At 39.9% G+C, this 17,519-nt stretch overlaps 1 protein-coding gene and 1 pseudogene across 2 annotated transcripts in view; one reads left to right on the top strand and one right to left on the bottom strand.

Annotated features, from left to right (window-relative positions):
• The window catches only part of Pacs1 (phosphofurin acidic cluster sorting protein 1), a 161,412-nt gene that overhangs the window by 49,459 nt on the left and 94,434 nt on the right, over positions 1-17,519 (bottom strand). The window lies entirely within an intron of this gene.
• LOC100727383 (glutathione reductase, mitochondrial-like) lies at positions 10,384-12,146 on the top strand (annotated as a pseudogene).

Raw genomic sequence — 17,519 nt, 5'->3', positions numbered from 1 at the left:
CAATTGGTTTTATAATGTTCTGTTTTTGGTTCGATTTTGCTATACCTAATTGATTGGACAGCTATTGTGAAGTTAGCGAGATATACCATAGTACCTATTACTACCATCCCAGTATCCTATTGTGAAATTCTGTACCAATTTCACTGCATTATCTCCATTGGCTTTGTTCTGTCTTGTGCTATTGCATTTTTACTACTTTCAAAATAAAATTTTAAAAAACCAGAGTAGTCAATCAACAAAACAATGAAAGCAATACAGGACTTTAAAATATTATAACAGGAAGTCAACAGTACCAGAATGTATCTTGTTTTCTTCAAAATAGCTGCCCAAGGCCCAGGATTTAGCTCAGTGGCATAAGCACCGGCCTACAGCCCATAACAAAACAAACAAACAAACCAAAATAGAGCTGCCCATACCAGTAGACACAGTAAAATCAAACAAAACATAATAAAACCAAAACAAACAAAATAAAAATGATACAGGACTTCAAGATAACAGAAAATTAACAATGGCTATCATAAGACCTCATTATCTTCAAAATAGCTGTCTAGACCATCAAACATAGGCATGTAAAATTAACTGAACAATACAAAAACTAAGTTGCTTTTTTACTTCAGTTGTAATCGGTTCAGAATTCCAGATGTGTGACTTCTAATTTTTACTATGTCTGTGTCTCCTGAACTTGTTCTGTGTGCGCTGGAGGTCTGAGATTGTATTTTGCTCTATCCTCTTGACATTTTCTTGTTTTCTGAATCCACTCACTGCTATATCTCGGGTGCTTCCTGCATTGGCTGCCAGTCTCTCAGTGTAGTGGACTAGGTACTGGGTTCCTCCCAGCCAGGGTTCCTGGAGTGGTGGAGAGGCACAGGGTGGTTGGTGGTTCACTGATGCTTCCCCCATGGCAGTGGGGTCTCAGGGTATCGCTACTTCTCGGGGCCTGCACTGAGCTTGCCAGATCTTTCCTGGGTGCTGATGCACTGCCTCAGGGTGTGGTTTCTTCTCTTGGGCCAGCACTGAGCTTTCTCTAGCTGCTGGCGCGTAGCCTCGGGGTGTGACTTCTTCCCATTAAGTCAATTTGTTTACATGTTTGGCCCAGCTCTGATATTTCTTTGCTGATTTTCTGCCTAGTTGACCTCTCTGTGTCAATGGAGTATTCAGGTCTCCTGTTACAACTGTGTTATTGCTTATTTGATTTTCCATGTCTACCAAAAACTGTCTTATAAAGTTGGGTGCTCCTGTATTAGGTACATATAAAATATATATTTGTGACTGTTAAGGAATTTGTGCTGTCTCCAGCTTTCTCACTGATCCCAATCATTCCTGTGTTATTCTGCTTTGCTTTGTCTTGTAGCTGCTGGATTGGTTTCTCGTGGTCTCCTATTTTAAAGTATCTTTTCTTTTCATGATTACTGGCTGCAATTCTGTCTTCAAGATCTGAAATTCTATCCTTTCCTTTGTTCAATCTGTTGCATATATTTTCAATGGAGGTTTTAATCTCCTGGATTTCTGTTTGGATCTCTTTCATGGATTCCATTTTTCTCCTATGTTGGACATTTTTTGTTTTCAACTTTTTCTAAATTCATCTATTGTTTTACTTGTGTCTTCTTTTAAGCATCATTTCTTTTTGTACCTTTTTGCCTTTTCCACTTTTTTTTTTTACTTCTGTTGTTAAAATTTCTCAGTGATCCTCCTGCCTCAGCCTTCTGAGTGCACCACCATGCCTAGCTAGCCTTATTTTTTGGTGTTTGAGTTGTTTGGACTATTTGGTGTCTGACTATTTCAAAGTATAGTGATGTGTTTATAACACACACATCATATATAAGTTTTAAAAAAAAACTATCTAGGCTGAGATGGTAGCAACTGAGGTAAAGAAACAACTTAATGCTTGTATTGTTTGATCGACTTTGCAGGCCTAAGCTGGTAGTCTGATCATCTATTTAGAGGATAACAATATACAATATAGTAATTACTGGGGATTTCCTATTGTCTTGTTTTTGTAATATAGTATTATTCTCATTGTTTTGTTCTGTTCTATTTTATTATTTTATTCTTTTATTCCTCTTACAGTAAAGTAAAATGAAAATAAAATAAATAATATAAATAAAATAAAATGAATATGTTGGTTTGATATACCTCTTATCATAAGTAGCTGGAGTATAAAAGAAAAGCAGATATCTGAGTCTATACAAATGTTATCACCATAAACAATTCCAGTTTTACATCTTGGAAAACCTGTACACCTGGAAGGAATGAATACATATAGTACACCATGAGATTAACAATAATGAATGTCAAAAGCTACTTGGAAACTTTTGTCTCTTAGTTTAATTTTGTACCAAAAGCATCTTTTATTTTTTATTTCTTTTTTGGGAATCAAACTCAGGACCTTGCACTTGCCAGGCAGGTGCTGTGCCACTGAGCTACATCCCTGGGCCCCCCAAGAGCATCTTTTAATAAGAACACTTTTGTTTTACCCACAGAAGATATAAGCCTTTGATAATGGCCAATGTAAGTATACCACAATAATATGTGGCAATGTTTACTGGGATGTGTCTCCCAAAAGGAAATTACTGGGAGTCCAGTAATGAACAAAGACTGGAAGAAAATATTTCCAGGCAGCTGCTCCTTTATTCACCAAGGAGAGTGTTGTCTAACAGTTTTTCTAAGCCAAGGAAGTCCCCATTTAATCATCTAGACAAATATTTTGATGACATAGGAGAAACAGATCATAACAATGAACACATTATTCTTGATTAACAAAAGACTCTCAGGTTATTGTACATAGACAACAATATGCATTGCATTTGTATCACCAGTCTTGACATAATCTTGACAGCCTGGGTGGAAACATGCCCTTAACTCTGAAAACATCTATAAGCTCACTTAAGTTATAGACAAATGTTTTAAAAATCCAAAAAGGCAAAAAAAAAAAAATTGTTGAGCTCAAACAAACACAGCTCTAAGGACTGTAACCAGTCACAAAGTGGACAGACATGAGACAACTGTTAACAGGCCAGAGTGCACTCAGATGTATTTGGCCAAGTTGAATTATAATAATTCCCTTACAGTTTTTTTAAGTTTGTTACTCTAACTTAGTAGTCAGGACTTTTTGTATGCTAGTTAACAGAGATCTCTTGTAATAAGAATCAGAAACAACCAAAACTGTTTACACCTGTGAAGGTAAAGACAGCTTTTAAAATGGTCGTAGGCTGCTGATTTATCTGACTGGAATATCATTCTAATACAGGCTTCTCGTTGTTTTGATAGCCATACTTGTTAGATACTTACACCTGACAGCCAAAATTGCTACTTTGATAGCCACACGTAACTGCTTCCTCTGAAAGGACAGGCTGTTAAAGATAATTTTAACCATTGGTGAGGGGGGCGGTGTATACAGGCCAGGACTGGTTGTAGAAAGAGACTTTGTGGCACTCTTGGAGCTAAGCATGAATTCAATCAAAAAAGAAGGTTAGCCAAGGCTCCAAACCGTCCTTCTACAGCAGTCTACCTATGACAGTTTTTCCCATTTTGCCCATGACTTTTGGATCCCATTTAGCTATAGGCCTTACTTTTTAGAGCCTCAAATAGTGGCTCTCCAAAAAGACTGGCTGCCCAGCAAAATCATTTGGAGCGAAATCATGACACAAGAGGCAGTCCTCTGGTGACTGGGGCTGTGCCTGTATTTTAATATTTGTTCTTGTTTAAAACTGATACTAACTCCATAAGGTTCTCTAGGAATGTTCTGTTCTATCAATGAGCTTATCCATGTTATAAAAAAAATCAGTCAGTCTGTCCTACGCCATAAAAACCAGTCACCATTGGGGCTGGGGATTTAGCTCAGCGGCATAAGCGCCTGCCTTGCAAGCAGGCAGTCATGAGTTCGATCCCTGGTACCGATAAAAAGGAAAAAGACAAAAACAAAACAAAAAAAAAAAACAGTCACCATCTTTCTTGAGGGGAGGAGAAGAGGAGCTGATCTCCAGTTATGCCCAAAGGTTAAGGCACATTAACTTGGACTAAAAACTTGTACATTTATTTTTGAGAGATTAATGAAAGCTTCCAGTTTTCGAAAAGGAACCAGAGATAAGTAAAGGTAAGCTTCTCTCTGGAAGGATTCCCAGGAAGGGAAACTCACCATCTTGGTCCTAAAATTCAGCAGCCACAGAGGAGAGAACTGCCTTGGACCAAAACACGGTTGTTGTAAACCATGTTATTTCTCAGGGGCAGGGCAGTGGAGAAGAGACAGAAGAGTGACTCCAAGTATGGCACAAGAACTAAATCTTAACCAACTAGGTGCAGAAAGACAATTAAGAGCAGGAGCTTTCCCAAAGGTGGATCTCTAATCCTTAGTAAAACATGTCTCCAGAGACAAAAGCCATGATTAACTCCTTCTGCACTGCCAATCAGGAAATTAAACTGATACTCAAAGAATCTGAATGCATGCTTTTTAATCTTTTGAAAATGTTTAAAGGAAAAGAGAAATTGAAAGTGTTTCAATTACATTGCTTAGGGCTTACTTTCTAATAAATGACTATGAATCAAAAGTAAAACTGAAGAAATCTTTCACCTCCAGGGACAGACACAGACAAGTAACAGAAGAAATCTCAGCCCTAGAACAAAGCCGTCTTTTGAGACATTTTAGGTTCTCTATCCAGTCACCTAGGTAATTTCTCTCTATAGAATGCTGGTTAGGCTCTATTTAAACCCACTCTGAATACATGTAACACACTTCAGAAATTCAGATTAAACTACAATTATAAATCAGGTGTTTTTTTTGACACCAGGAATTGAATTCAGAATTTTGTGCTTAGGAGGCAGGCCCTGTGCCCCTGGAGCTATTTCTGAGGCCCACAAGCCAATGTTTGATTTAAGTGTAACACTGTAACTTTCCAGTCTAGTTCACAGATCTGAGTAAATTCTTTAAAGGTCTCAATGTTCTTATCAGGGTCATCTGAAAGTTTTCCTAGGTTTTGCCTGGTCTGTTTCAGGTCCCTGAGAGAAAAGGTCACACGAACACAAGTGGTTCCAAATTGCCCATTTACGTTCTGGCAGGGATGCTGTCCTTGAGCAAAGGATGCATATAGTCTCATGAAGGTTTTAAAGATGGTTGGTCCAGAAGCTCCACCTTCATGACCCAAGGGACAAATACGGGAGCTTCAGACTGAGTAACAGTGGATAAGGCACTGATTAAAATTACCTTGGAAACCTCATCTTCAGGTCCCAAAGGAGAGGAAGTGTAGCCTCAGGCTCAGTGATAGTGGGTGCCTTACCGGCCAGTGGCATCTGGTTTTCCCAAGGTTTACATTTACATTTTGAAAAAAAGGAAAGGATTATTTCTGAAAGTAAAGTCTAAACATAGGGTAATTTGGAGCATTTTTTCCCGTTTCTTACAGTTCTAGTTGTGAAATATCATCATAATGGCTCTAGGGGATAGGCAGGTTGTACACAGGTGCAAAAGAATAGTAAACTTGCTTTTTCATCATGTAAAGCTTGAACAGTGGTTAAAAATACACTCCAAAGGAGTAAATAATTTTAATACTGAGCTCCTTAGCAAAAAATGCAAAAAGAAAATACCAGCATCTTTTTAATTTATATTTGATTATTACACATTCAAGGCATCCCTTGAGTCCATTCCACTTCGGGATAGGTAGATACCAGAGAGCGAGATCATAAGATAAAATTTGATCAGACTATCCACCCTCTCACACTGGTATGTAATTTATCTTGCCAGAGAACTTGTGTATTAACTCCTGTAGGTGTTCTTTATAAGTACAAGTTACAATGGATCTCAGCTGTAACAGTCATGTTTAAAGAAGAAAGTACTGATTAGCACTAAACCACTGTTTTCTAGTTCTTTGAAAGAGAAGGCAAATACCAAACAGTGAATTGGAAATAGTTGGGGGCATGTCTTGGCCTGCAAAGGCAATCACCTTTAGAGATAGAGTCAGATAAAAATGACTCAAAGAAAAATCCCTCTACGGGCCCCAGGGTAAAGAAATCTCTAAGACATTCCTGTTATCTACCTAATCACCAAGGCAACCTTTTCTAGCAGCAAGCTAAGGCTATACTTCTTTATAAGTGCATTTAAAAATTTTTACATCTCTGAAGCTCACAGGTTAAATTTATATCGATCACCTAGCAATCACAATTCACTTATTAGGTACATTTATCAGTCTTCTACATGCACATGAAAGGAAAAAGAAAGGCTGACTACAATCTCTTTCTCTTACTCAAGGCACATACATTCTCCTGATAGTACTTTTCTCTATGAAAGGCAAACAGTTATCGCAAACTGCCCCAGCCTGGTGTCTAGAGGGAGAGGTGGTCTAACACAAGGTGGTTCTCAAGTGAACTCTCAGTGAGTTGGAGAAAAACTGGGGTTTGTAATTTACAAGCAGAGAGAAAAGTTTGAACCTGTAGCTCAACTCTCAACAGAAGCTTTAAGAAAGGTCTCTAACAGCACTGTCTCTGGTCTGGGACAGCAGATACCAGAAGGTCACTGAAAGAGTTACCTCTCACTTCACTGAGGAGTGCAGGTGGGGACAATACAGGTAAGTAGAGATTTTCTGCTTGTTACCAGGTCGGGTTGTCAGCTTCCACTGAGAAACCATGACCCAACAGTTGTCCTCTCAGTCTCCACTAGTCCATGAAACCAGAGAAAGAAATCCAGATGTCTGTCTGGTCAATGTTCGATTGGCCACCGGTTTCAGTGAGGAGTTACCAAAAGGTGCTAAAAAGTTGTTCTTTGCTTTTAAGAGTGTGGAAGCTTCTCTAAGAGATCTTATCTAGCTGGAGAGTAACCACTGTTTGAAAATTCCACAGGGATAGAAAAGCCTGATCTAAGTATAGATTAGATTTCATAAAAAGACCATTTTACAGCATTTCATATCAAGATCCACTAGGGGGCGCTCTAATGCTGTTGTCTAAAACTACAACAGGTCAAACAAGAAACACTAGTAAATTCAGCAACTAAGTCCAATTGCAACATATACAAACCTGGAATAAAATGTACCATTAAAGAAGCATCAGAACCTTATCACTTTCCTATGTTCTCAACTTAAATTCATCATCATTTTAATAAAATAAGCAACTGATAAAGACTAAAGATATAAAATTTAAAGCATAAAAATTTTGATTACCTAAATGAGTCACAAAGCAGAACCTATAAAACAAAAGCAAACCCTTAACTATGCCCAATTATCTTGCTGGAACCTCCAAATGATACAAGGCATATGATATAAGGATGACATGTGGACCTCCAAATATATGTAAGGGAAATATATAACTCCCAACCTGCTAGATGTCCAAAATGCTGTTTGTGTTCTCTAAAACCAAGGAATAAATTCTAGGGACAATGAAGGTTAAGAGTAGGAAGTTTATTGAGAGAAAGTAGCTTTTGTCTAAAAGACACAGAAGGGAAAAAAGAGACATAAGGAGACCCAGAAAGTGGGTTGTCCATGAACTTGTCAAGTGTGTTTTATTGAGGAAAGCCATGAGATGAGGAGGGCTCAGGGTGGGACAAAACTATAGTTAATAAGATTACAAGTAGAATCGCTTAGGTAATACTAATCCAATGGGAAATCATAAAGTGAGTGTAGCATGGGACAAAACTACGATCAATCAAGATTACAGGAAGTGTAGTCATTTAGGTAATATATATTAAATCAGGATCAAATGGGGAAGAAAATAATGTATCATGTGTACAAGGAACAAATAAGGATTTTCCTGGAAGGGGTAGGTTAAGGAGGTTTTGGTCCCCCACCCAAGGTTAATGATGCCTATTTTACAGTATCAACCATGGCTGTTCACCCCTAGGGGAAGTATGCGAGTATAGTGGGTCCTCTTTTTCTTAAAGCCTGACCTTCAGTGAAACCACTTCCAGTCACCACTGTCTCTATGCTGAGTCCTGTCTAACTGACTATAATATTTATAACTGATTTAGCTGTGTATAACAGAGGCACTCCTGTGAAGCTGACTCAAAAAACTATATCCAAAGATCCCTAAAACTAACAGTCACATTCAACAGTGTAGCAGGATACAAAAATCAATAGTATTCTTCTACATAAATAATGAAACCAGTGAAAAAGAAATTAGGAAAAATCACTATTCACAATAGCCTCAAGAAAAATGAAATCATTAGGAATTAACAAAGAAAATGAAAGACTGTAATAAAAACTATAAAAACTACAGTACTATGTAAAAGGAGCCCAAAAAAAAAAACCATTAGAAAATGGAAAGATATCCTATTCCTACATAGGCAGAATAGAGGAGGGTGACCAAGAGAGTGGTGAGCAACAAAGAGCCTCTCTGAGAAGTCGCCATCCAGATGCTGGAATACAGCAACATAAGGAAGACAAGAAGGACTGAAGGTCATAGGGACCCAGGAAGAATTTGAAGCATGAATTGAAGCCCAAGGAGAAAGTGAAGAGAGAAACTTCAACAAAGAAGAAGGAGATAGCTAGCAGCACCTTCTCCCCAAGTTGCGACTCATTGTGCAAGAGGAACAATCCCAATCAAAATACCAACAGCATTCCTCACAAAACTAGAAAAATAAACCACAAAATTTATATAGAAGAGACCCAGAATGGCAAAAAACTATCCTGGGCAACAAGAACAGAGCAGGAAGGATTTCATGGATCTTGGATTCAAGTCATATTACAAAGCTACAGTGATAAAAACAACATTGTATTACAGGTAGTTGAGTTAGGTAGAAATTATAAGCAGTCAGACAGGGAGAAAGAGTCAAAACAAAAGATGAGAACATCTTACAATTATGGGTGGACTGGAGGCCAGGCCTCAAAATAAAGACAGAATGACCAGGCCTCTATGCCTTCCCAAAGGATAAGTGGTTAACACGTGGTCCAATAAAGTCTAGCAAGACATCATTCACCTTCATGGGAAACCAAGACCTTCACATCCATCCCTTCCTGAAAAGTTCTTTGTTCTTCCATATACACTTGATTATGTGACTTGCTTCTTCATTGGTTCAATATTACCTAAATGGCTATCCTTATAACCTGATTGGTTGATCATAGCTTTAGGCCACGTTGTACCCGCCTTGTAATTTTGCTCTATAAACCTGTATGTCATGCATATACAAGTATTATTGCAGGATAGCTCTATATGGTACCACACAGCTATATACCTAGCATTTGGAAGGCTGAGGCAGGAGGATCATTTTGCGTTTGAGGTCAGCCTGGTCTAGCTACATAGTGAGTTCAAGGTTAGCCTGCACTATACAGTGAGATCCTGTCTCAAAACAACAAAGTAACAACAACAATATAAACATGAGCCACTGCAGGACAGTAAACAAATAGATATAATATTCATGAATAAAGGAAACTCTTAAGCAATGAGATCTCAATTCTTTCCACAGCAATATAAAAATTAATACAGCATTAACAGAAATTCCAACAGGATTTTTTTTAGATCCTAATTCTAAAATTTATAAACAAAAGTGCTAAGAAAAACCAAAATACTCTTGAAAGAAGAGTAATACAGAGAACATTAACTATCAAACAATAGAGTGGCTTACTGTGAAGCAGCAGTGAAGTAACAAAACAAAGTATTATTGGGATAGAGCAGAGTGCCCAGAAATGACTCCACAATTACACAGACACTTAACATAAGTAAAAGGTATTATTCAATAAGTAGGAAATGAATAAACTATGAATGGGAGTGAAGCAATCTGGACCTGCTCCTCACACATAACAATACTCTCTAGGTGCATTAAACACTTACATATGGAAAGCAAATTTTAGGAGAAATAGAGGGCAATATTAATTTTTTTCAGGGAAATATTCCTGTGACTCTAAGATAATAATACATTTCTTTTCTTTTTTAGTACTGGGAATCAAACTCAGAATCTTGTGATGGCCAGGCAGGTGCTGTGCCACTCAGCTAACTCCCCGCCCCTAAATTTCTAAAACTAATGAGAAATTTAACTATATGAAAATTAGGAATTTCTGTTCTTTAGGAGACACTGTATAAAGAGTCAAAAGATAAGCTATGAACTTCGAGAAGATATCTGAAACTCATAAGACTGACAAAATATATAGAACTGTAATTTGTACAGGAAAATCCTGACAAATCAATAGACAAGTGGGCAAAAGACACAAACAGACGTTTTATGTTTTTAGAAGAGGAAACACTAATGACTAATAAATATACAAAAATATGCTCAACCTCATTAGGAATCAGGGAAATGCAAATTGAAATCAAAATATCATTTTACACCCACAAAATTGGCAAAATGAATGGTGAAGAGGCAGCACAGTGGGAGCTCACATGCTGCGTGTGGGAGCACTGACTAGTACAGTCACTTTAGAAAACCGGTCGGCGTCATCTTAGGAAGCTGAACATATGTGAAGTCCACGGCCAGTAATGCCATTCATCGGCTGGAGGATGCTGAGTAAGGTAATTCGCCTCCCCCTAATTCCACTTCCTCATCTGTAAAGTACGCATTGTAATGACACCAGGTCCCAGGACTGCCAGGGATACAGGCATACAAAAGCACCAAGAACACCACTGGGTCCACAGCACATGCTTTCTGTACTATACATTATTTGCATTATACTTATTAGAACCCAAATGCACTGCCAGAAGAACAGCCAATAGGTCTGGGGTTAGCTCAGTGCTGCTTGCCTAGCAAACGTGAAGCCCTGAATTTGATTCCTAGTACCAAAAAAAAAAAAAAAAAAAAGAGCAGCTAATAAACTGTGATACATTCATGTAAGTAAACCTACCCAGCAATGAACTAAACTTGTTTTGCTCCATGTCACGCAGGAGCCTACAACTACCTGGTGATCAAGGTTGGCTCAGGTGGGCTGGCCAGCAACCGACAGGCGGCTGAGCTGGGCACCGGAGCCCCAGTGGTGGACAGCCATAAGCTGAGTGGCACTTGTGTGAATGCACGATGTATACCCAAAAGGGTAGTGTGGAACACAGCCATCCACTCCAAGTTTGTGCATGATCATGTTGATTATGGCTTTCAAAGCTGTGAGAGTAAATTCAATTGGTACGTGATAAAGGAGAAGCAGGACACCTACATGAGCCGCCTGTTCACCATCTATCAGAACAACCTCGCCAAGTACCATGGCTACGCATCATTCACAAATGATCCCCAGCCTACGGCAGAGGTCAGCGGGGAAAAGAACACTGCCCTCACAGCCTAATCACTACAGGTGGTGTGACCTCGCTCCCTCATGAGAGCCAGATCGCTGGTGCAAGCCTAGGTATAACCAGCGAAGGTTTTTTCAGCTGGAAGAACTGCCAAGGCACAGTCATCGTGGGCGTCAGCTACATCGCTGTGGAGATAGCCACTATCCTCTCCACCCTAGGCTCTAAGACAGCGTTCATGATACAGCATGATAAGGTATTTAAGAAATTTTGATTCACTGCTCAGTTCCAATTGCACTGAAGGGCTAGAGAATGCTGGTATGGAGGTGCTGAAGTACTCACAGGTCAAGGAAGTTAAAAAAAAACTTCCATGGGCTTGGAACTCAATGTGGTCACTGCAGTTCCTGGTAGGGACCCACCTTGATGACCATTTCAGATGCTCACTGCCTGCTAGGGGCCATTGAGTGGGACCCAATTTCCAAGGGCTTGAATTTAGACAAGCTGGGAATTCAAACTGATGAGAAAGGTCATATCATAGTAGATGAATTCCAGAACATCAGTGTCAAAGGCACCTACACATTTGGGGACATGTGCAGAAAAGCACTTCCGACTCCAGTTCCAACAGCTGCTGGCTGAAAACTTGCCTGTGGACTTTTCAAGTGCAAATAAAATTTCAAATTAGACTATGACAACACCTGCACTGTGGTCTTCAGTCACCCTCTATTGGGACAGTAAGGCTCATGGAAGATGAAGGTATTCATAAATATGGAAAAGCCAATGACAAGGTCTAATTAACCACCCTCGCCTCAATGTACCATGCAATGACCACAAGGAAAACAAATGTGTGATGCAAATGATTTGTGCCAACAAAGGGGACAAGGTGTTGGGACCCAAGTGCAGGGAACTGGCTGTGAGGAATGCTGCAGAGTTTTGCCACTGCGGTAAAAATGGGACCAACAAAGGCCGACTTTGACAACACCACTGCCATTCACCCCACCTCTTCAGAAGAACTGGTCCTGTTCACTTGAGACTCCTGCAGCTGGTGTTTGGACCAGGACACCAAAATGAATGAGACTACTGCGCTTACATGCTATTCTCGTTTTATGTGTTTCCTTAATCAGGATCTTCCCACAGTAGAAATTTTTCATAAAGAACAGAACTTATTTATGTAATCAGAAATGTGTTGTTTTAATCCTGGATTGATTTTCATTTTATCAGCTCTCATGATGATTAATGTTTTAAAGTTTTCATTTACAGCTCTCTGCTAGTTGATTTTTTGTTGCTGTTTTAGCCTCATCCGAAATATGAAACTAGATGAAGTGCAATGAAAGTTCATGTACCAGAATGAACACAGTTTACTAGTTTTTGTTTTGTTTTGTTTTTGGTACTAACTCAAACTCAGGACCTTGCACTTGCCAAGCAGACACTTATGCCACTGAGCTATATCCCCAACCCATAGCTTGCTAGTTTTTATAGAGGAAGTTAGGGACACCTCTTTATATTTAAATAACACAAGTACAAGAATCTTTTCCCTTTCTGAAGCCAAAACCATGCTCTGCATATTGCAAAGCTGCTTCAAGGATGTGATCTTTCTCTAACCTATTTATTATTTTTGTTTGCTTGTTTGCAATGAGTAAAAATGGGTTTATGTTCTTTCCTTGAGATGGAGCCCGTAACCCCTAGAAATATTTGAGGAGGCTGATTAAATATCTGAGGAATGGTCATATCATAGGAGATCTAGGAATGGCCCATGCTTTCAGAAGGTGGATTCGAATCCTTTGAAAGTTCCTTCCTCTCTTGCTCACTGTTCAGTCAATAACTTCAATATTTGTCTGTGTTGTTTTGTTTTCTTCTGACAGATATTCCAAATATTTGCAAACCTCAGCCTTTTCTTATAAAATTTGTTATGAATTTAAAAAAACTTATATTTCAATATGAATTCATCTCTAACCATAATATTGAGTGAGGAAAAAATATGTATGAGGCAGGCTTGATGGTACATGCTTGTAATCCCAGCACTTAGAGGAGACTGAGGCTGGAGGGTCCCCGTGAGTTCAAGGCCAGCCTGGGCTACACAGTGAGTTCACGGCCAGTGTAGACTACATAGCAAATCATGGATATAGCTTTGTGGCACAGCACTTGCCTGGCAAGCAGGAGGTTGTGAGTTCGACCCCTAGTACCAAAGTGAGAGAGAGAGAGAGAGAGAGAGAGAGAGAGAGAGAGAGAGAGAGAGAGACAGGGAGAGACAGAGAGAGACAGAGAGAGACAGAGAGAGACAGAGACAGAGAGAGCAGAGACAGATGTAATGTGTATGTATATGAATGCAGTGTACATGAATATATATAGTTGTACTATATCAAATTCAAAAATCAAGCAAAAATAATGTTCTAATTGTGTAGGGGCAGAAACATAATTGTGTTGGGAGGTTGGGATGTTGACTGAAACAAAACGGATGAGTTTGCTTGGAGGCTGAGAAATGTACAGAGCCACAGATGTAAGACGGTGGTGAGGCGAGTGAGGCTGGACTCTACAGCAGGCTCCTTGGTTTCGCTGATGAGAGAAGCTACTGAAACATTATAAACAAGCTCAGCACATAAAGGAGCTCAGGGACTGGAGGGTGGGAAGCAGGAAGATCGGTTAGGAGGCTGCAGCCAAAGATGCGAATTATCTTACTCAGCATCCTCCAGCCGATGAATGGCATTGCCGGGCCGTGGACTTCACATATGTTCAGCTTCCTAAGAGGATGCTGACTGGTTTTCTAAAGCGACTGTACTAGTCAGTGCTCCCACATGCAGCATGTGAGCTCCCACTGTGCTGCCTCTTCACTCACTTCATTTTGCCAATTTTGTGGGTGTAAAATGGTACACAGGAGGTAAGTCTGGTCGGAAGTAGTGAGAAGGATGGAGGATGGACTTCAGGAAAATTCTGGTAAACCTGAAAGGTCTTGCTGATGGAGTGAATGGTGGGGGGACCTCTAACATGCTTCTGTGCTTTTGCCTTGAGCTACAGGGTGGACAGAGGGTGACACTGTTTAATAAGATGAAGGAAAGAGGAGAAACTTTAGGGTAGATAAGGCAGAAAGGTCAGTTTATTATGTTTGAGAGTTTTGTTTTATTCAAGATAGGGTCTTGCTAAGTTATTAGGATTTCCAGGTTGACTCAAACTGAACATTCTACTGCTGTAGCCTCCTAGAGTTCTGGTATTACACAAGTGCACCACCATGCCTGGCTAAGAGTTACCTTGACTATCCAAGTGGAAAACTCCTGATCTTAGGGGAAAAGATCAGGCTAGAGATAGGGATTCAGGAATCAAGGCAGAGAGCAGATATGTAAGTCAATGTGACCTGCTGAGATCTTCCAGAGGGCAGTTGAAATAAAACAGAGAAGGTGGGCATGGTGGCACACACCTGTGATCTCCGCACTCTGGAGGCTGAGGCGGGAGAAACACTATTAGAAGAGACAAGACGAAGATGTGAGATTAGCAGTACGGCAGAGGAGAAAAGCCCAGCAAAGCAAGCCAGGAGCTGCCTGTAAGGCTGGAAAATCAAAATGATGCACCTTCCTGAAATTAAGAGTAGAAACTGTGTCAAATGCAGATGAAAAGTAGAACAAGATGATAGAAAACCAATCATTGGATCTGACAAAAAGAGAATGATAGTGGTCACCATCCTGGGTATTTTTGTGGAATAGAAAACACAAAAAGCTTGACTGAAGGATCCTTCCTCTTCAGAAATACAAACAGTTACAGATGAAGGTGAGAAGACACAACAAGATTTCAAGCTGGACAAAAGAGCAAATTGGTCAGGCCGGGGATACAGCCCAGCAGCATAGTGCTTGCCTGGCAAGCGCGAGGTCATGAGTGAGTTTGGTTCTCAGTACCAAAAAAAAAAAAAAAAAAAAAAAAAGCAAATTGGTGCAGGGGAAGAAACTGGAATTTGCCCTCTAGTCTACATAAGAACTAGCATGTGAGTTTACCCACCTGTTTCCAGCACTGGGGTGCTTGTTAGGGTGTTGAACCAAATGGTACAACTTTCCTCACAGTCTCAAGGTTTCCCTATTAAGGGAGATATGAAGCTTCATCTGAGAACAGAGGGAAGAGGGATGATTGGAAATCTAAATGTAATGAGTCAGGGTTTTAAAAAGTAGCTCTGGGCCAGGCAGAGTGGTATATACCTGTAATCCTACTACTTTCAGAGGCTGAGGCAAGAGGACTGCAAGTCTGAGCCCAGCCTGGGAAACTCAAAGACTTAGCCAGACTATCTCAAAATTAAAAAGTAAAATAAAATAAAAAGAGGGCTAGGGATGTAGCTTAGTACTAGTACTGTAGACAGCGAAGTTAGGTAGAAATATTATAGGAAATCAGACAGGGCTAAGCTCTGAGAGGTCAATACAAAAGGTGAGAACACATTACAGCTGTGGCTGGAGGTACATCTGTCAAAGGCCAGGCCTCGAGATAAAGACAGAATGATCGGGGCTACATCCTTCCCCAAAGAATAGGCAATAAATTGAAGATTATACTATAACTGATATCACCTGGCCCAATAAAATCTAGTTAGACACCAGTCATGCAGGTGGGTGACCAGGACCTCCTGATGCATCCCTTCCTAAAAAGATCCTCGTTTTTTCCATGAATACTTGCTATGTGACTTGCTATTATACACAGCTAAATTAGGTAGAAATTGAAAGATTCTTGCCCTAGTATAAATTACTGCACAATAATGGCGGTGGTCTAACACAGTGGAAGACCAAAGTGGGAACGCTTACCACTTCCTCCTTTAGCCCTAATTGCAACTCCCTTTCCTGACTGCATGCAAAGAGAATTCCAATTGATTCTTCACACATTATCAGCATCCACCCCATGCGCCACTTCTGATCAGAGGTCATATAACCCTCTGCCTCTCTGTATCCAGTCAAAGGAGACAGACCAACTGCATGGGTTGTGTACTCCTTTCCACGTCCTCAATAAATCTGCTCTTTTCTTTTTTGTACTTTTTGCTTCTCTACTGAGCCAGAAAACTCTACCAGAAATATTATGGGCAGTCAGACAGGGCTAGGTCCTCAGAGTCAGTGCAGAAGATGAGTCCATTTTAACTGTGGGGGAGGTATACTCATTGAAAGCCGGGGCTCAGGATGAAGATGGAGTAACTACAATTACATACCTCTGAGGGACAAACAATAATGATATTCTAAATTGGAATCAGTAGCCCAAGTGGGTGACCAGAACCTCAGGAGTCATCTCTTTCAAAAAAGGTCCTTGTTTTTTCCATGTACACTTGCTACATGACTTCCCCACTGGATCAATATTATCTAAGTTACCATTTTGTAATCTTATTAGTTGATCATAGTTTTATTCCATATTAAACCCACTTCATGATTTTGCTCTATGAAATCACTCTATAAAGTGGAGTCCATGGTAACAAGCTTTCTGTCCCTCCTGTCTCCTTTCCCAGGAGCTATCTCTCCCTCAATAAAACTTCCTCCTCTCAAGCTCTGTTGTTCCTTAGGATTCATTCTTCAAATTTTGGGAATACAAACTCAGTGTAAGCGACATCTAGTAGGTTGGTAGTTACATTATTTTCTGTGTTTAGTCCTCAGTACTGTAATGCCCCATCAAACACACACAAAATAGCTCTGGCTCCTAGGCACAATGGCATATGTCTGCAGGCCAGCTATTCATCAGCCTGGGCAAGGTAGAGAGACACTATCTCAATAAACAAGTATCCCTATCCCAGGATCAAGATGTAGGGACATGGGGCACTGTAGATAGGAAAGATAGGATAAAGGCCTAATTGAGCTTTATTAAAAATTAACAAAGGCAGTTTCAACCTCTACAGACAGACTCCAGCAATTCCAAGAGCAAAGGTTATAAAAGGCTAGAGTGTGGGGTGGGCAAAGGCAGCTAGACTGCAGAATTAAAAAGAGAAAGACAGCTACACTCAAGCAATTAGGAAGACAAAGATGAAGAACTTAAGGCTGGAAAGTTGGGCCACAGATATAGCTCAGTAGCATAATGCCTGCCTGACAAGCATGAGGTTGAGAGTTTAATTTCTGCTACTAAAAACAAACAAACAAACAATCAACTGGAAAGTTCCTAGGCAATTAACATAAGAATCACAAACTGTTTTATTTACTCCTTTAGATTAAACTACCAGTCCTTAAGGCCCCATCATATTCTTACCTTCTACCTAATGACATGAAAAGGTTGCATGGCCAGAAAAAAGCCAAGGTTAGGATGAAAGACAAGCCAGAGAAGCGATCAGATTCCAAGAGCTTAGTGGGATAAAGATCTCAATAAAAAACTGCAGTGCCGGGGATCTAGCTCAGTGATACTGCATCCATCTGGCAAACACAAAGTCGTGAGTTTGATTTCAAGTACAACAAAACAAAAACAAAAAAACCCCA

The sequence above is a fragment of the Cavia porcellus genome, unplaced genomic scaffold (genome assembly GCF_034190915.1).
Source record: "Cavia porcellus strain 051 isolate PalLab524CR breed Dunkin Hartley unplaced genomic scaffold, mCavPor4.1 scaffold_17, whole genome shotgun sequence".
In the NCBI taxonomy this organism is placed as follows: domain Eukaryota; kingdom Metazoa; phylum Chordata; class Mammalia; order Rodentia; family Caviidae; genus Cavia; species Cavia porcellus.
The sequence above is the reverse complement of the archived record's forward strand: the minus strand, read 5'-3'. Positions and strand labels throughout refer to the sequence as shown.